Source organism: Pinus tabuliformis, chromosome 1_1 (genome assembly GCF_031772625.1).
Source record: "Pinus tabuliformis cultivar Carrire ecotype Pingquan chromosome 1_1, CPIR1, whole genome shotgun sequence".
Classification (NCBI taxonomy): domain Eukaryota; kingdom Viridiplantae; phylum Streptophyta; class Pinopsida; order Pinales; family Pinaceae; genus Pinus; species Pinus tabuliformis.
Genome location: NC_142297.1, coordinates 384,951,196 through 384,972,277, shown reverse-complemented (window position 1 = coordinate 384,972,277; position 21,082 = coordinate 384,951,196).

Here is a 21,082-nt window from a genome sequence, read left to right as displayed (position 1 = left end):
CATTCTCCTTTGGGGTTGCCTAACCGGTTTACAGTCTTCTTTGATGTATATGTGATGGGTACAGACCGAAGGATGGACTCCTTTCATCTCCTTATAGCTCCAAGCAAAAGCATCTATATGACTGGCCAACAGACTACACAGCTCCTTTTCCTGGGAAGGAGATAAGGAGGAGCTGATATTTTACGTTCTCTCAGGACCGAACTCCACATTTTTTACTCTGGGGGTGACGGGGTCGGTCACACGAAGGTCCACTAAGGTGCTGGCTTGGGCATCCTCCACCAATTCTTCTAAGGACAATGCACTGGGAGGTGGAGTATGAATCAAGGTCTCAATCAAATCATCCTCGGTTGGGAGGCCTCCCCTAGTGGTGTCTAGGGTGCACAAAGGTGTTGAGTACACCTCGTCCTCTTCTCCTTCCTCCAACCAAAGTGGTAAGTCATGCTCTAATAAGGGTTGGGAAGGAGGGTACAGGACTAGCTGCTTGGACATAGGACCATTTTTTATGGTCATGTTTCCTGCACGGCAGCTTATTTAATCATCTGCAGTGGCTAACCAAGGCCTTCCCAAAATGAGAGGGTATCCAGTAAGCTTTGCCTTTGGTTGCAGAACCAAGAAGTCTGCGGGGTACTCCCAAGAGTCAACCGAGACCAAGACATCCTCTACGATCCCTTCGGGAGTCATAGTGGAGAGATCTGCTAGTTGTAGGACTGTCGAGGTCTTTCTCAGGGAACCCTGAAGGTTGAGTTTGAGCATGGTATCTCTGGTCATCACATTAATGGCAGCCCCCAGATCAATTAATGTGTGAGGGATGATGGTGCCATTGATGTGGACATCCACTACAGGACTCGCAGGATCCAGATACTTTGGGCAGATGGCCTGCCCCAACATAAGATCAGACAGTTGTCCTATGACTTTGATGGTTGAAGCATCTATTTTTCGCCCGCCTGGGTGTCTGAAACACTTTTCCTTAACCAATTTGTTGTATATCGGTAGATCTTTGATGGCTTGGAGAAGTGGTATTTTCACACACAACTGTTTGAGTTCCCCCAGAAGCTCATCCTCCTCTGGGTTGGGTTGTGTGGTGGCTGTTAGTCTCTCAGGAAAGGGTGGAATAGCCTTTGGTTCACTTTCCTGTTTATCTTCCTCGTCCTCTAGGGGAGGAAGTTGGCGATCCGGAAGAGTCTTTCCAGATCGCAGATTGATCTCCTGGATCTCCACAGCATAGGTAGGGCATGATGTTTCCCCAGTATATACCTACTGGGCCTATCTGTTGTTGGGGTTCGGGTTCGGTTGAGCAGGCATTTTGGGTTGCCTTGGAGGAGCAGGAGGTAATGGTTGTGGTTGAGCTGGTGGTGGAGGCAAAATGGCAGGAGGAGTATTGTACTGGGGCCTCCACCCCAGTTGAGGCGCATTCCACTGAGGCTGTGGCTAGGCATGTGAGTGAAACGAAGGGGTAGTGGGCTGAGTATGGTACTGAGGTGGGTAAGACCATGGAGGAGGTATAAACCAGGAAGGATGAACAGGGGGTCCCCAGGAAGGCATAGGAGCAGATTGGTTGGGGCTGTAATAGGTTTGGGGTGTCCCTTGCATCCCCTGTTGGTAAGGTCTAGGTCCATGTGGCCTCCTTTGGTTGAGGAAATAGAGGGGTTCAGTGGGCACTTCTGTCCCTTGATACATGGCTTTAAGCCCAGGTAAGATTGGACATTGGTTTGTGGGGTGGTCCTCCTCACAGACAAAACATACCTCAACTGAATGTAATGGGAACTCATTCTTAGGGTGTTTCCTTGTACACCTAGGGCAGAAGATAGCCAAAGCCCTCTCAACTTCCTCTTTCTTCTGCTGGATTCGGAATGTATCAAGTTGCATGGCGATGGTCTGTCTCACCTCACTCTTGAGGTCCTCTAATTGATTTGCAAACTCATGTTTGGAGAAAGGAATACCAGCTGAGAGGGGGTTTCCTCTACCTCTTTTCCGGGATGCCCTAGAGTGGTTTCTAAACACAGTCTTTATGTCCTCATAAGGCAGTTGGTAAATATCTCCTCCAGCTAGCATGTGAAGGGTATCTAAGAGGTCTTTCGGGACTCCTCGGAGTAGGACCAACTTAAGAGATTCAGGGTCAAGTGTGCATCTGGCCCGTTCATAGCTAAGTTGGAACCTTTCCTCGTAATCTTCTAGAGACTCATCATTCCCCATGGTCATCCGAAAGATTTCTCCCTTGGTTTCCTTGGACCTACAGTAGTCCCGGTACTTGGTATTGAAAGCTTGCTGCATTTGTGCCCAAGTGGTGATATTGTTCCCAAGTAAGCCCATGAACCAGCGTAGTGCTGCATCCTTAAGGGTAGAGGGGAAGAGTTTCAGTTTTTGCTCATCCTCGGTATAGTCATAGGTTTGACAAAGGACGGAAAACTCAAACAGGAAGGTATCAGGATCTTCAGTAGTCAGTCCATGGAAATGAGGTAAAGCGGAGGGACTGATGTTCTTCATTTTCATGTCTCCATTGGTCTCTCGGATGGGGAAGGCACCCTCAATTCTCTCATCTTCTCCCCTATTGTCAGCCATAGCTTCAGATGGAGTGGTCTCTAACTCTTCTTCTGCTATAGGATCTTCGTATATATCTGGAGGTTCACCTATAGGTTCTTCTGGATCACTGTCACCAAATAAGAGAGAAGGGTGACTTAGTGATGTGGTGGGGGTGTTGGGTAAGAATTTGCCTGTTTTATCTCGGTTTCTACGAGGCATGAAATGAAAAGACTTTTGATTTCTTTTGTTTTTTTCTGGTACCTGCAAAACTAAAACAGATTGAACTGCAACTAACTATCTTGCTGAAATGGAAATGCAGAATTGAAATGAAAGCATAAAAGAACTAATCTATTTTTCTCAAATGAAATTGCAGGAATGAAATGCTAAGCTATGCTTTGCAGAATTGAAATGCTAGTCTACGCTTGCAGAAAGGAAATTGCGGAATTGAAATGTTAATCTATGAAAGCAGGAAATGTATATGCTACTTTTGCAGAAAGGAAATTGCAGAATGGAAATGAAATACTACTTAGCAGAAGGCAAGAGTAGGAAAGTAGAAGAAAAGCAACAATCACCAATACTCTGACGCTTCCCCGGCAACGACGCCAAAAAGATGGTGGGCTCCAGTATTGTAGCAATAATGCTACAACTCCTGGAGCTTCCTTATTTAATTTTATCAACCCGGTAGTTCGTAACAAACTTGGAAGCGACGGTGCTGTATGCACAAGTACTAGCTCTTGTCGCAGCTGTCACTTGGTTAGCTGTCACAAGTCCGCTAGGGGCTCAAGCCAACTTCTATGAGCTCTTAGAAGAAGCTTTTGAACTGATGGGCGAAAGCTAATATCAAAAGAAGCTAATCTATTTGCAAAAAGGAACTGAAAGCCAACAAGAAACGCAAACCCTAGAAAACCCTAATTCTACCAGCTAGTCTTACTGATGCAGAGATGGGGATGCAAACTACTGAAAGTGATGCCATTACTTCTATGAAGGTGAAATGCAGGTGTTTAGACTACCTCTATCTGAAGAAAGCAATTTTTGTATTTTTGTTCCAATTATTAGAATTATCATGCATGTTCTTTTAACTAGCTCTTTACTGTGCAGAGGTGGATCAAGGAGGCGGAAGGTTTGAAAAAGGTTGGGAAAGTTCAGAGAGGGTCTAAGGGGGTCCCTAACACCCTTCTAGAGAGTCTCACAAAGTTTGGCTCCCAAGAAACCGTGCTTATGAGCTTCTACAGGAAGTTTGCAGGGGTTCTACAAGATGTTTCAGAACTTCTACAGGATGTTTAGTAATTCCTACAGGATGTTCTACAATCGGATTTTTGGGTGATGGGTGAGTGGAAGAGGCTACATGGGTGGATAGGGAGGTAGGAGAGGGGTTTGTAATTACTTAGGGACAGAGAGATGAGATGAAGAGGGTGTGTGTAAAGCTAGGTTGTCTTGAAGAGGGCAGAGGGAATGGAAGGCAGAAGAAGGTCGAATAACGAGGGTAATAGAATAGTTGAGAGACAAGGGGTCTAATTGGGAGATGAGTAGTTGGCCTGGGCACGACTTAGAAGGACAAGAGAGTGAGGGAGTAGCGCTACACAGTATAAACAAAACAAATCATCCACGTCTTGCACATAACTGAAATATTATTAACCTATTCTAACTGTTTAATAAAACCAATGAAGAGCAACATTATTTCTAAGGAGAATCATGCATAGTACTGAAACAAAGAAACATTCCAAGAGATCTGAACGCATGGACACTTCTACAAACAGAAATATTGCATCAAAGATTGCATGGACACGTAAACCAATGTTTTTGGGTGGGCAGCACTGTCTGCAATTCCAGCCCCTAGAAAGAGGTGAAAATGAGTGTGCAGGCAACCCCTTTTTTGGAACTTTTATCAACTCCAATCTCTCCACTCTACTCTAAATAGCTGAAGCAATTTTGTCTTATGAAAATGACCTACTTAACCATACCAAGAAATCTAACTCAGCAAACTGCGTTTCAATTGCATGTAAAGGAAAAAAAAACATAATGCTGAAAGAAAGACAACAATACAAAGGAAGGAGGCCTTAGGCTCTCAGGTTGGGCCCAACCCCGAGAGCTATGGCTCCTTTAAGAACTCAGAACTGAACTCAAATCTACCTGCTTTCCATTAAAAGATAATAATAATAAGTCAAATAACATGCCAATAATGGCTACAAAAGAGCAAAACAGAGCTAGCAGCTCGTAGTCCAGAATGTGCAACAAGGTTTCAAAAGTCCTTTTCGAAGGCTAAAGCCCTATCATTTATACATCTCGAGGCCCCAAGCTGGCCTCCTAAATCAGTGGGACTTGGCTGACCAAACTAGGAGTGAACTGCTACTTCCTCAAAATCCGTTTGGCTGCCTTCTAGATCCGGTTGTGGTGGCTGACAGAGCTCGGAGTTGGGGGTGAAAATCCCGAGTAAGGCCATTTAATGTTGTGGAAAACCCTCCTACGAATCCTCAACCCCATCTTGGTTGTCTCCTAGCCCTCATCTGCGTGGTGTTTCTCCATTAAATGTCAAAAAACCTGAAATAAGCACGTGTTAGCCACATAGGAATAGTGACTGCCCTTATTCGTACAAATGACATAAATATACTAAAAAATGATGCATAAGTTATGAAAAATGAAGGGTTGAGCAAGGGTAGTTAGGCCAAATGAGCCCAAAATGTTACCAAATTTGGGGCTCATCAACAATCACATATGAATAAACTCACAAACAAATAAGAAAGCACTATACCAAAACAAATGCCACAGGGATCCCAAAAAGTACTGCAAATCCTAGTCTCAATTCCTTAGCCAAAATGAAAATATGAGTGTACAATGAAGCTCAAGGCTTTCTCAAAAGTCGAACCATGCTAATGACTGAAAAACAACATAATATAGACAAACATAGCTCATCCTTGCCTCTAGGGGTCAAACTCACATGTTTAGGAGCTGATCCAACTGATTCTAAACTGAGAACTAGAAAATAGGCAACATAACAACATGCCTCTAGAAACAAGGGAACTGATTCATTCAGTCTCAAACAATCTTTAAAATGATGAATCTACCTCTACAAGTAAAAATTTAACATATTTACATCATGATCCATCAATTTTCATCAAATTACATCACAAATTTGCCATTAGGAAAGTAAAAAAGTCAAACTAGGCAAAGCTGGGTGAAAAACAGAGCAAAACTTGGTCAAACTGGCAATATTTCCTCTACGCGTCACCCCTGATTATCTATGTGTCACGCCTGTTTGGACCCAATTTTGGAGCCCTTCCCGGTGTCCAAATGAGTTGTAGGAGTGCTTGTTGGAAAGGCTTGCCTGTCTACTTTCCAACCCAAATGGAAGTTTTCACTTTGGCCTCCATTTGCCCCTCCAAAAGTCAGTTCTCCCAACACTGCTTCCTGTGTGTCAAAATAGGGGCAGTGAGGTCATTTTTTGAGTGTTTTTTACCTTTTTGAGGGCTCAAAACCTGCCCAAATTTCTTGGCCATAGGTAGGCAAGCATAATTTTTCATGAAAAATCCAAAAATTCTTAGTTTTTGTTATTTGGAGCCCCCTAGCAAAAGCGAGCGCCACATGGCGCGCCGCGTAAGGCAGAAAATTTTGTGTTTTAGTCCAAAAATTTCAAAAATGCAAAAAGTGTCCCAAATTTTTTGAAATTTGGGTTGAGTCTTCTCTATCAAGAGCTATGTTGGGCCAAGGAAGCCTCAGCCAAGATTTGAAGTCCTTCATCCTCTTTTTGCCTCCTTGATGCCTTCTTCAATTTTGCTTTCAAATTCTTGATTCTCGCCTTGCAAACTTTGTTCCTCACCATGTAATGAACAACCATGTGTCTCAACAAGTTTTTCTCCTTGTTGGCCTTCTCTAACAATCTCTCTAAGTGGATGTTGGCTCTTTCAAGCCATGACTCCCGATCGGCATTGATCTCTTGCTCAAGTGAAGTGAACTCCACCCTCCTCCTTTGGCCAGCTTGGCGATTTTTCTTTATGTTTTTGCCACCTCTATGAGGCCTCCTGGGTGCATGTACCTCTGTGGGAGAGTCACTATGTGTCTCTTCTTCATGATCATATGACGGATCAGATGCCATCTCTGCTAGTGGATGAATTGTCTTGGAGCTGCCTTGATGAGAAATAGGTGAGCTGTGATGTGTTGAACTGTCTTGATGGTGTGTTTTGACTTTTGCCACCAAGGGGAAGAGTGATACAACTATAGGGGGAAGAACAAATAGTGAGGGATTTAGGGACTGCTGGGATAGGGTTTAGTTAGGGAGATAGGGAATTAGGAAATTATTTAGGAATTTTTGGTATGGGGTTAGGGTTTGGGAGTTTGTATTTTGGTTTTAGGAAATGGGAATTGGGGTATGGGATTTAGTGAATTTAGGGGTGTGTTTTGGGGAATAGGGAAATCAAGAAAAAAAAATGGAGCAAGGGAGTGGTGAGGTGTGAGGGGATAACTTGGTAGCAAAACAGTCAATACAAAACCGTAGCACTATTTGCTTTTGAGAGACAGATAGGGTTTGATTTTCCTTTTTCAATACCATAAGATAAACACCATCAAACAATCACCAACATGGGATAAAAAACTATGATAGAAGCTTCAACCTAATTGTATCAAGACAAATCCTCACGTTTTGGGCGATTTGATGAAGTTTTTGAGAAAATTGGGCTTGGAAGCTCTATGCGCTGCACCTCAAGCCCAACATGCCACGCCTTCTCTATCCGCTGCACCTGTGTAAATTTACACTGCAGAGCACTGCCCCATGTGTCGCGCCTCTTATGTGTTCCGCGCCAGTTGCCCAATGCACCGCGCCACCACCTAGTTCGTAGCTATTTTTGCAGGAGACTTTTGGAGGCCTTCCTGATGTCCAAATTGGCCATGAGATAGCTCATGGGAAAGGTATTTGAGTCTAATTTCCAAAACAACTATAATTTTTCAATTTGGAGTTCATTTTCCCTATCAAAAATCAAATCTCCCAAGACTAGTTAAAATGTGCCAAATGAGGCTGCCTAAAGGTAGAGTGCTGTTGCATTCAACTTTTAAAGGTCTTTCGCAACTCCAAATTGAGCTCATGATAGCTAATTGGAAACATATTTGTGTCTGGTTATCATTTGACTCATCAAGAAAGTCATTTGGACAACCACGCTAGGCGAAAAATTGATTTTCCCAAGGTCACTTCAGAGGTGCATCAATTCTCTCGAGGCAACTGTATTTTTTACATTTCTCTAAATCCATGACACATGTGTAAAAATTGAAGGAGTTTTTTCTTAATTGACCTATTGTGGAAAAACACCTCTCTCAGTTTTCCAAAATTCATCTTTTCTTGGTCATAAACATCATTTGAGTAAAACCTACCTTGATGTGTGGAACTCGGGATTTGTCAAAATGAAGCGAAATGAAGGGGATAAGGGGCTTCTGAATTCTTGAGAAAATTTTTGGAAGTAGGGAGGGATGTTAGGAAGTAGAGAAAAGTGTAATTTCAAAGATTGAGTGAGGGGAAGGGGTCCAAAAGGGCTAAACACAGGCCCAACATAGAAAATTGTCAAGTTGTAGTAAGAAACTAGGGTTTTTGCGAAAATGAGGAATTTAGGGGATCTCAGTGATGGGAAGTGTTTAATAAGGTACATTGAGGATAGGGTAAGGTGTATGAACATTAGGATACAAGTTTTGCTGATTATTTGACCATCCAAGAGAAATTGCCTTCAAAACCCTAGGAGAGGGAAATGAACCTTACCTAGGCGCAACTGAAGCATGAACAAGGTGTAAAATGACCCAGTGGAACTTGACATGATGATGAAAACCCTCTGAATGATGGTGCACTCAGCTGCATGGTGACATGGACCGACATTTGGACAAATTTGAAAGGAGTAAAAGCAAACACTAGACCTAATACCTAGTGACCAATTTTTTACTTGAAGACTCACTCAAATGATAAAATTTGACCTTGACACCTTAAAATCACTTTGTAAGAGCATTTTTTATCACTGGAGAAAGGTTGCAAAGACTGACACTAACAGAAGGATTTTGACTTCAATATCAAACTATCAACCATATCCTCAACATTTGTCCCATCAACCATATCCTCAACATATTGAACCAACAATCATGAAGACAACTGAGGTGAAGCATGGGAATCCTCTCTCACCCACGTTGTTCAGGACATATATCAATCTATAAATTCCTCTGCACTCCACCAACTGTGCATCAATAAAAATTTTGTTTGCACCATTGTCCACCAAGATGGATACATATTGTCCCAACATTGTGCCTCTGATTGCCAAAATTGTAAAATTGGGATTTTCCATGTCAAAATTTTAATTCAAGACTAACCATGCATTGGAAGGCCATTAACACAATATTAGGACATAAAAATTGAATAATTGACACAATACCAAATACAACACATACATTGAGTTTTGTCTCACAAGGTATCTAGATGCTAATTGAGCAAGTTCACACAAAGAAAGAAAGGCAATGTCATGATACATTGTTCAATTTGTAATCAAGAGCATTATCTTGGATAAGGGAGAAGTAACATTTAGTTTCTTTCTCATATACAAAGGAAAAATTATGAATCAATGTCAAATGCCTTTTGTGAAGCAATGTTGTAAAGGGTGTTAGAAAGCTTGCATTGTAGGCAAGGCCCTCACACCATACTAGATTGTGTTAACCAAAGCATGTTAACCATGTCCAATGATCTCAAATTTCATGAGCATGTTCAATGAGTGACCATAAATGAGGGCTGTCATAGTGGATAATAATCATAGCTTATAGTGGATGATTGTCATCGTACATAACATCTGTGGTCGAAGTCATTTGTTTGGTGCCTAATATTGGTGAATCATTGCATTACATCATGGTAGCATATCTCCCCTTTTTTAAAGCAAAAATATATTCAAAATAAATTAAGTTATGTCTCATACAAATGTTCAATGTTGTTGTGTTGTGAGTGGTTTTCATATTATATGTATCATATATCTATAATCACTTATTTCAAACCTACCTTAAGAAATAAACGAAGAGGTGCAGGGCCTTTTCATAATAAGGACTCCCACCAACTCCTCTCCTTGTAGCAATCTTTCAAACATTAGCGCATAAATCAAACACATGCCCTTGTTTCTCTAGTTTGGAAACCCTTGGATGGATATGACAGTGAATGCCTCCCAACCACTTCTTTAACCATCTATTGAATGCATTTGATTGGTATGTGTAAATGATTTTGATTGATTCCTGGAGAGGTGTGAAATCTAATTTTGCATTGACATAATACAAACACCAAAATTAACCTGTGGTACCCAAAATTTCAGCCTTACAACTCTCTCATCCAATATTACATACTTCACTAATTAGTCAAGGGGTAATCTATTTAACAATATATTAAATATTAGAAGCATTCATATTAATTGAAAAAAAAAATTATTATTTAATACTAAGTTATAATGCAGGTAGCTGCCAAGTTGACATATGATACCCCCTTGTTTGTGAGACAAGGGATGCCCTCCATTCAATGCTTTAACTATTTAATCTATGGATGTGTACATACCTTAATTTCCATTGGATCGAATCATGTGACCTTTAAAGAGGAAACACTTTAACACAAATCAAACATGTAAATACAAACTTACTTTGTATATGTATCAAAGTTACTTTGAGAGTTGCATGGAATGCTTAATTTTTTATAGAAGCAAGGGAAAACTTGAAGGGTTGATCACAACAAACATGTATGGTCAATTATGATTATCATAGGTATATTAGTTTGGTTTTCCCAATCTGGAACTTACACACTTTGTTACTACTGTTAAAGGCATGTCATGACAGTTTACTGGTGTAACATCATGTACATTTAGTTCTGTTTATTAAAGGCATGTTAGTTCAATGACAAAACCAATGGTTTGTAAACTTGGTCAGCTTAGTGAGCTATGTGTTAATCATCTCAATGAACAACATATAAGGTCAGTTAGCTTAGCCATTGACATGCACATTCCATTGTCACTATTAGACACATGTTAGGTTGGATATTAATACGTATTTTTGATTAACATTATCTAGGAGATTAACCAAATCAACATGCATGTTTGACTACAATTGTGGGAGATACGTTAGATAGGTCAACCCCATCAAAAACATTTATGTTCAATTGCACATGTTAGAGGTATGACACAATGGTCAATTGATTAGTAACATGTACATTTTGGTTATCACTATTAAAGTTTTGTTAGGTTGGTTAACTTGTTCAATGACTTGTATGTTTGGTTACAATTATTAAAGCATCACTTGATTATTTAATGTAGTAAATGGAGTGTAAGTCTAGTTACCATTGTCGAAGGCATGTTTTGTTGGTTAAATTAGTTAACATCATATACATTCAACTATGATTGTTAGAGCCATCCAAGGCTATTAAACCCATTTAAAGTAGTGCATAACATCAATGGGGCTTGCTTATTGCATTGTGTGTGAGTATAGTGTGTTATTTTTTTTGTAAGTCGAAGATTTTTCATTAATAAAAAAGAATGTACAAGGGCGTCAAAATGCATGGCTTATAATTATTTATATATTTAATGTAATATGCCTTTCATTAAGAAGAGGAAATAGACTTTGGGGGATAGGGGAAATGGCATTGTCTAGGGGAAACGTCGATCTCATCTATCTCATCTTCACTCTCCCTTCCCTATCATTAGCATCCCTCTCCTTTTTTTCTTTATCCACCAACACCAATAATAGACTTTTTGTTATGTAGTAGCATTGGATGACTCAGGACGAGAGTTAGAGCTCATATGTTTATCTTTGGTTTCTCCTTGGGGTTTCTGAGCTTACATATCTTGCTTTAAATTCTTCTTAAACGTCCCAACAATATCCTTTCCCATCTCTTGTTCATGAAACTTCAGCTTGCGAGCACAATATTCATTCTAAATTTCCTTTGAATATTCATGTAGCCATTTTGTACCGAGGCCTATTCTTGGGGGGAGATTGGGAGGATATACATTTATCAACGGACCTTTTTATTGTTGTCCCATGCTGCCCCAAAATTTGTAGCCAAGATATACCCTCTTCCATATGTAAACTATTTATCAGATTGATAAAAATAGATGACTGAGCTCTTCCATGAGCTTTTATTTGAAGATGAGAATGACAGTAAAATGTTCATTTTTAACTGTACACCTAAACAATCTTAGAGACCCTTCCACCTCACTGGCTTAAAATCTGGACTCAAACCATGGCATAATGTGACATTTTGAAGCGTGTCACTCTAGTCCCTTTGACAAGGAGTGACATGACACCTTTTGTAAAAGAGCAACAAGAGACTGTCACCTCTTGCCCCTTTGAAAGTGGTGAAACTTTTTATAAAAAGGGTAGATGTCTAAAAACATCATGGAAAAAGGTTTCCAAAAATTTAAGAATGATTCCATTTTATTCTCTTCCCCCTTTGAAAAAGGTGAAACTGTCTAGAAAAAAAAAAAATCTAAAAACATTGTGAAAAAAAGTTTCCAAAGCATTTAAAAATGATTCTGTTCCATTAAATCACTACTACATGAATTCACCTTAAGATTTCATTTTATTTATTAAATTTATCATAATCAAAATTCCCCATGGAAGACATTGAGAGGCATTAGAAGATATATATATTTTTTTCATAAGAGCTTGTTAAAACATACCATGGCAATTTAATAACTTTATTTAAAACATTTTGTCTCCCGCGTACCAGTCACCAAATAAAATTTCGAGGTGGGCGATGCCATTTTTGTTCAAACCCTCAAGGAGCACCCTCGAGGAGCTTTCAAGAATGGAAGAAGAACAATGGGCGATGCAAATTTTTCATACGCTGGATTTTTGAAATCTAGAGAAGGTTTCAGCAATTTTGTTCAAACCATGAATTTTTGAATTCTAGAGGAGGTTTCAGCAATGGAGACCAACGTTTTTCTACGATTATCCTATTTTTCCCTTCCATTTTGGTAGAGGCAGGGGATTGTTGTGGTTTTTTGTAGGGAACGAGACACCTAACTGGAACTTTTGCAACTCCTTGATTTCGCTATGAAACCCCAGACCCACATAAGGTTCAAACAAGGCTTTTCCTTTCCACCGTCACCCAAAAAATGCCCCCCTCTCTCTATAGGTTGTCGCCTTCTCCTCCAAGGCAATGAAAGAGGTTGATAGACCTATTCCAGAAATTCTAGGCTCGAGTAACTAATGAAAAAGCTTTGGTTGTTGGACATACCCTTCGGAATCATACATTTTCCCTAGCATAGGCAACAAAAACCCCTCTGAGGCTACTGTACCAAAGGACGTTGATAAATCTGAGGAAGAGCGAGAAAAAATTCATGGAGCCCATTGACCCACCAAGCCTTGGGAAAGAACTTTCGACTGTATCCATTTCTCGCAGCGGTAAGTCTCTATCTGACTCTAGTTCTATTATCAAATTTCTATCTTTGGAAGATTTGATGGTTATTGAAACTAGAGTTAATTAAAGGAAAGGAAAAACCATAGTAAATTAAATTCATTTTGAATCCATCAAATAAAATAGAATTCTTTGACTAAGACTAATTCTATCCTTGGAATGCAAATTTTGCAGCTATGAAAAATAATGTGCAGCATGCACTAAGCATGGGTACTAGAAATTACTAATTAGAGTATATAAAGGTTTTTTAAACCCAAGATGTAAAAATCATATAAAAAGTGATGGCTCTACGCTAAACCCATGTGTGTGTCCTGATTGCCTAAATGAGTTGATATGAGAAGAAATGTTGAGATGCATTTGGCTTAGACACCAATAACAGTCATACCTATTTAAATGAGATTTTAGAACATTGTGTTTTAGATTTCAAGATCCTTGAAATGATATTTATTTGTCAGGAACCCCCTTTCCTCTGATACTAGAATCTCAGAGACGCACAAAGGTTGATCCTTTACCTTCAATAAGCATCTACCCAATCAAAAACCACGAACACTATTTTTCAAACCCTCTTGATTGATGTCCAAGGGCCAAGGATACTTCACCTTTTATAGCCTTTTATACTTCTATGTGAGACAAACAAAGCCCTAATACAAGGTTGAAGGCATGTCAATGAGCTCAAGAATAATATTATATATATGAGCTTAGATGCTAGGAACTTTATAGCTTCAGATATGATTTTATATAAACCTGCAACAGAGAAGGAATTCTGAGTGAGACACTATGTCCAAACCAAATTCAATTTAATCGACTTGAGTGGATTGAAATAGAGAGGAATTATTGAGGATACTGGAGCTTTGTCATATGTTTAAAATCACTCTTATCTATTTATCTATGGGGTTCACAGGAACAGGCAGATGACTGGAGAAAGCAGAGTTTAACAGAGAGCATTGACTCTCTCTTCCCAAAGGAGGCAAGTATAAGAAACCTGCTGCATTTGGATATCTTAAATTTGATTTCTCCCCTATTGAGCAGAGAATTGAAAATAAATTTTATTTACTGGGCAGGTGATTGATGTCATAACAGCTAACACAGAGGACTCGGGAACTCTAAACTTAAATATTGTTGGACGGAATGATTTATCTTCCTCATGGGTATTAGAAAAGCCCTCCGAAGTAAACCAAAGGGATATTACTAACTCTGAGGTACGATTGGTGAAGATTTTGGTTATTTTCTCTATTAAACATGTAAGGAAACCTATGTGATGATGATCTATGTAGTTGAGTAGGGTTGTATTAAGCAGGAAGTGAAAACTGACATTAGCAGGGGTGCTTCTCTATTTTTAATAGTGTACATCAAGCAAAGGCAAACGACTTATGGAGACAGCTCAGAAAAGTTACATTCACAACAAGATGCTATTATCTTCAATGAAGAAGGCAAGGAAAATCCTGAGGGGGGTAAAATGAATGATGAGGTGCAGAAAAAAAACTTCCAATGACGAAGAAATTCTTACCAGGTTTCAAGAGGATGACACAGGAAGTGAACATCGAGACGTCAAAGAGAATGCTCTTGATGGTATGTTTTGATTTTCCCTGGTTAACTGATCTATGATGTTGGTAGCCTACTGTAAGGTAATGTCTAGTCAAACTCCCACGACAATGGTTGTTGTAATGCAGACCATTTGTAGCTTGAAGAAAGTCCAACAAAAGTTTTGCAGAGGGTAAAATTCTTTGCTGCACTAGATTGCTACTTTTTTTTCTCATGGAAAAGGGAATTTTTATATTATTTTCCAAAATCCTTTTTGAATGTTACTTCTCCAATAGAAAAGTTTTATATTTCTTAGATTTTAGCATAGTATGCTTTAATTTATAGTAGTTTAATGCTTACAACAATTGAGACAAAAGAGGAGGGAGAAAAGGTCAACAGAGCTGATTCAACGAGATGAAGAAAAATGAGTTGAGCTTGAAAACATAGCAATTAAACGTTCCAAGGAGGTAGATTCTGCTGTCCTGGGAAAATACAACATTTGGAGGCAAGAGAATGAGAACGAGAATTCTGACTCCACTGTTAGATTGATGCGAGACCAACTGATCATGGCTAGGGTGTATTCAAGCATTTCCCGGGCTAGGAATAATCTTGATTTATACCATGAATTGATGCTTCATATTAAATAATGTCAGCGTACATTGTGTGAGGCTAATGTAGATTCCGATCTACCTCAAAGGTAATAGTTTTCACATTGGCTGCTTCTAAATCAAGAGTAGTAAGTGCTTCCATTTGCATTTGGTGTTCATATCCTTTGTTTCTTTTAAAATTATAGTCCGTGTGTCAATATTTATGCTTTTCATTCTCTTTTTCATGGCCAATAATTGATATGAATGTTTCAGTGCACCTGAGAAGATCAAGGCTATGGGTCATGTCCTATCCAAGGCTAGAGAACAATTTTATGACTGTGGGACAGTAACAAAGAAGTTGTGAGCCATGCTTTAGTCTGCAGAAGAGCAAGTAAGGACCTTGAAAAAGCAAAGTACATTTTTAAGTCAGCTCGTAGCAAGGATTGTTCCCAAGGGCTTGCACTGTCTGTCCATGTGATTGACCATGGATTATTACTTGCTTGCCTTTTAAAAGTGAAATTTCCTAAAAAGGACAAGTTGGAGGTTCCAACTCTTTATCACTATGCATTATTTTCTGACAATGTATTGGCTGCATCTGTGGTTGTGAATTCAACTGTCATGAATGCCAAGGTGAAGTGTTATTAATTTAAAATAATCTAAACTTTGGAAGTCCAACAGTTTTGTTGCATTTTACATTTAATATTTGGATCTCATTGTAGGTGATTTACTTGTGTTTGCAGGAATCTCAGAAACATGTATTTGATCTCGTCATAGACAAGTTAAATTTTGGGGCCACGAAAATGTGGTTTTTACTTAATCCCCCAAGGAAAGTAGTGATACATGTAGAAAATGTTGATGATTTTAAATGGCTCAATTCCTCCTTTTTCCCTGTGCGTTGCCAACTTGAATCCACAGCTATGAAAGAGTATTATTTCAAGGCAGATCACTCAACTACACTCTCAGCACGTTCCTCCAATTTGAAATATATAAATCCAAAATATTTATCCATGCTAAATCATCTTTGTTTCTATCTTCCACAAGTTTATCCCAAACTGGACAAGATCCTTTTCTGGGATGATGATATTGTGGTTTAGAAAGATTTGACACCCTTGTGGTTAGTAGATCTTCATGGAAAGGTTAATAGTTCAGTACTTGTGAAGAAAGCTTTCGCTGGTTTGACAAATACCTTAATTTTTCCAATCCGCACATATCCAGGCACTTTGATCCTAATGCTTGTGGTTGAGCATATGGGATGAATGTATTTGATCTCAAAGAATGGAAGAAACAAGATATAGTTGGAATATATCACAAGTGGTAGAACATGGTAAGTGTGTAGTGTGGTTTATTTATGTTAATTCCTGTGATGCTTACTTTAAAGTATTTGAAGTAAATCTGAAGTAATTAGCTAGAAAACTTAATGGGTTTTTCTTTGTTCGATTTCTAAGTTTTTCTTTTATTGTATGTTAGAGTGAGGATAGAGTGTTGTGGAAGCTTGGAACACTACCCCGTGGATTTTCGCATTGGCTACTTCTAAATCAAAAGTAGTAAGTGCTTCCATTTGAATTTGGTGTTCATATCCTTTTTTTCTTTTAATGTTGTAGTCTATATGTCAATCTTTCTTCTTTTCATTCTCTTTTTCATGACCGATAATTGATATGAATGTTCTGGGCTCTGACGTGGCCACAGGCGGGCAAGTGGCACGTGCGCATCCCTACACCTGGATTAAGACAGAACAAATATTAAACTCATTAAATTGGGCACCCGCGATAGCTGTTACCCTACCATTTCGACCTGTCGACATCCGTTTACTGTGCGCATGGTCAACTATCTTCCTGGTGGTTTTGGTGGCAGTTTCCGTTAATGGAAGAGATGGATATCAAAGAGGAGGCCCTTGATTATTCCCAAGATCCGTTCAAGGGACAAACCATATTTGGCAATCGTAGCCCTAACCCTAACATTGACATTTTTGCTTCTCCTTACCTATGGTTTTCGCCGATTATCACGCTTCCGGGAACCTCAGCCTCACTGCTACGCTTTGGATCTCTCTCTCTGGAAACCTCGGGATTCGATTGCCCCCCACTCTCCCCTGGCACTCTTGATCTTCTCACCACCATATTGCCTCCCTCACTTGCATTCGATCCACTCCCTCTCCATAATTTGGTGCCCCCCCCCCCCCCGAGCTCGCCTCCTTCAGTTACTACAAACCCTAATACCCTCCCTTCGGGCTGTTTCAACTCTCCGGTCATAAGATCAAAAGCGGCGATCCCCCGAAGGATGTGGGCTTAGATCCATCGACGGAACACCTATCGGCACCAAGAACAGGGACGAGAAAGGTCGAGTGCGTGAAGACCTCAGCAAAGGACCTTACCATCGCATTTGGTGAAGACATACCAATGGGCAAGGTGGTGGACAAGGCCAACAGGTACTTGTTGGGCATGTGAGAGGAAGGGCTTACTCAGCAACCAAGCTCACAAATTGGGTAAAAGAGATTTGGGGTGGCATTCTTCAAGAACTCCCAGAGGTTCAGAGGCTGGCTCGGGGTTGGTTTGCCCTACATTTTTCAAAGGTAGACTATACTGATCTGATTCTTGCAAAATACTAGCACATAGAGATGGCAGTGGTCCTCCTCAAGTGTTGGTCACCACTATTTGATCCGGAACGAGAGAAAATTGGAGCAAGACCTATCTGGGTGCAATTACCAGGTCTTCCTCTACAATTATGGTCTAAAGCGGTGTTTTTTAGGATTGCAAATGCCCTTGGGACGTATCTGGAATATGATAAAACCTATGTTCAGACAAAAAACCATGTGTTGACAAGAAACCTGGTTCACTTGGACACAAGGGAGGGTCTGGAAGAGAAGATCAACTTGAAATGGAGGCATTACACCAGAACACAGATCTAGGATTACGAGGGTGTTCCATTCTGCTATAGAAGGTGTCATAAGGTAGGGTACGTATTCAAGGAATGTCCTCTGCTCACGAAACCAGCTGATCCCCTCGGCTCTCCACCGCCACAAAAATGAAAAGCACCTGTGTCGACAACTCGAGATCCTGTGTCGACATCACGAATCAACATCTCGGTCCCAAATTTATATAACTTGGGTGAATCCTCAAAGGATGTGGAAGAAACCTACAAGCCGCCCTCGCCCCCTCTAACTCAGGCAAGAGCTGCTGCTACTGCGGAGATGGCGCGAAAAATGGGTGCTACTCCTTTCTCTCCCCTATCCTCTCACTCATCTTCATTATGACTTTCCGTTGGTTCATCATTGGATTTTATTGCACCTCTTTCTCCTACCATTACTTGCATGATTTCCATCCCTCTGCCCATCATAGCCCCCTCTTCCCTTATTGTCCAACCGACCCCATCCTCATCTAGGGTTTCGGTCTCTTCCCACCTGGTATTGCCTCACTCCTACAATCTTTGCTCTAGGCACTTACCGGGTCCTGACTCGCATATCGGGCTGGGGCTAACCTACCCTGGACCCCCTGCACAATCTTCCCGAGGACGAAAATATTTCCTGACAAAGGCCATTCAGAAAGGCAGCACCAAGGTTACATCTAGCAAACAATCTACCATGGAAGGGGTTCTTAGGGCATTGCAAACCCCAGATGGGGTTCCACCATGAAATGCCTCTCCTTTAATTGCAGAGGTTTGCCTAGTACCTCCAAAAAACTAGCCATGCGTAGGTTGATTGAGAATGAACCGACTGATATCATTATGTTGCAAGAGACTTTGGGCAATGCTGATTCTATTGAGAAAACCCTATTTACCATCAGACCCGAATGGCACTTCCATGCCCTGGATGCCATAGGTAGAGCTGGGGGCTTAGCCATCGGATACAATCCCTGGACCATCAACGTATCTGCCACCTGGGGAGGAGTGGGCTTTATAGGTATGGATCTCTTCTCAGCTAAGCTTGGGGAGACCTTGAGGATCATCAATGTATATGGCCCATGCTAGCAGAGAGAGGAATTCTGGTAGTATTTTCTTGGATTAAACTCAACATCTATGGATCAGGTTATCATAGGGGGCGATCTTAATTTCTCCATGGGATATGGGGAATCTTGGGGATCACATATCCAAGTTGACCCCTTGTCTGATTTCTTTAAGAACATTCTGGACCAGCACCATCTTTCTAACATCCCCATGAACAAGCCTATGCCTATGTGGAGGAACCGGAGAGTAGGGGATGCAGCCCCGGCTAGAAGACTCAACAGATTCCTAATCAAAATCCCTTGCTTCAAAGATTGACCAGATACAGACAATAGGTGGGGTCAGGGGGAATATCATATCATTCTCCTATTTACCTAGAGATTCTTGGACCTGATGCCAAGCCAAAGGCACCCTTCAAATTCAATCATTTCTGGCTCCAAGATGAGGGATATACAAGTTTAGTCAAGGACTTTTGGGTAACCCACCCTATAAAAAATCACAGAACAGCGGCAGAAGGTTTCTGCCACAACCTTTCTCAGCTAAAACAACTAACCATGGCCTAGGCTAAGGAGAAGAAGGCTAAGGATGATCAGAAGATTTCGGGCATTGAAGCTGAGTTGGAATTATTGTTGGATGAAAAGAATCTTGGTTTTACCTCAACAACAAAGAAGACCAAGTTGATTGAGCTTGAGAAGCAGAAAGACAAGATACTCAAGGAGAGGGAAGAATCATGGAGACTGAAGAGCAAGGCCATTTGGTTAAAGGCGGGAGATAAAAACACCAAAGTTTACCAAAATTTTGCCAAGGGAAGGAAGACTACAAACATGATTTGGAAAATGCCCCTTCCTGATGGAGAGCAAGTTGAAAATTTCCGAAAGCTCTCCAGACTGGGCACCTCCCACTTTCGGACTCTGTTTAGATATCCCCATGAGGCCAATCTAGTAGATATCATGCAAGTGGATGGACTCTTCCCTCGTTTTGTAGGGGAGAAGAAGCAAATGAATTGATTTCACCTGTCACTCTGGAAGAACTTGAGGGGGTATTAAAGTGGTTCAAAAAGGATAAAATCCCAGGACTTGATGGTTGGACAATCGAATTCTATTTGGCATTTTATGATCTATTGGCCTTGGATCTTCTACAGGTTGTGGAAGAATGTCGATCATCAAGTAGATTGTATAATGCTATCAACTCTACCTTCATCGCCCTCATCCCAAAATCTTACTCCCCTACCTCTTTTGATGATTTCCAACCCATCTCCCTCTGCAATTGCCTTTACAAGATCATCTCCAAAAATCATTTCGAATCATATCAGGCCTATCCTTTCTCAGCATATCCTCCCTAAACAATTTTCTTTCCTTGAAGACTGCTAGATTCATGAAGCTATTGGCACTGCTCAAGAAGCCATTCTTTCCATTCGTGCCCGCAGACTAAAAGGTATCATCCTCAAAATTGACCTAGCCAAGGATTTTGATCAAGTGAACTGGCTTTATATCAAAATGCTTCTTATCCACATGGGCTTCCCCCTCTCATTTACCAACTCGATAATGGCTTGCATAACAACCCCCACCTATAGTCTACTCATTAATGGCTCTGCCTCTCCTTTTTTCCATGCTGAAAGGGGACTCAGGCAAGGTTGCCCACTCTCACCTCTCCTCTTTTTTCTTGTTATGGAATGCATGAGAAGACTCATTATTCATGGAAAGCAGAATGGCAGATTATCAAGTTTAAAGATTACTGATCAGTGTTACCTGACTCATCTCCTATTTGTGGATGATGTCCTCATCCTCTTGGATGGAAGTATTCAAGATTTGATCACTCTCGAAAAGATCCTTGCTACTTCTTACAGAACCACTGGTATGATGGAAAACCACTCAAAATCTACTATTTCCTAGGCATATACTTCTGCACAAGATTCCAATCTTGCCTTTCATTGATTCCCATATAACCCTCGACCTCTGGAGCAGGGCTTCAAATATTTTGGTTACTGGATCAAGCCTTTAGGACACAAGATAGCGGATTGGATTTGGCTGATCTCCAAATTTGAGAAGAGGATATCTCATTGGAGCCATCGCTTTCTATCCAGAGCAGGAAGGTTGGTGCTTATTAAATCTATCCTTTAGGCTACACT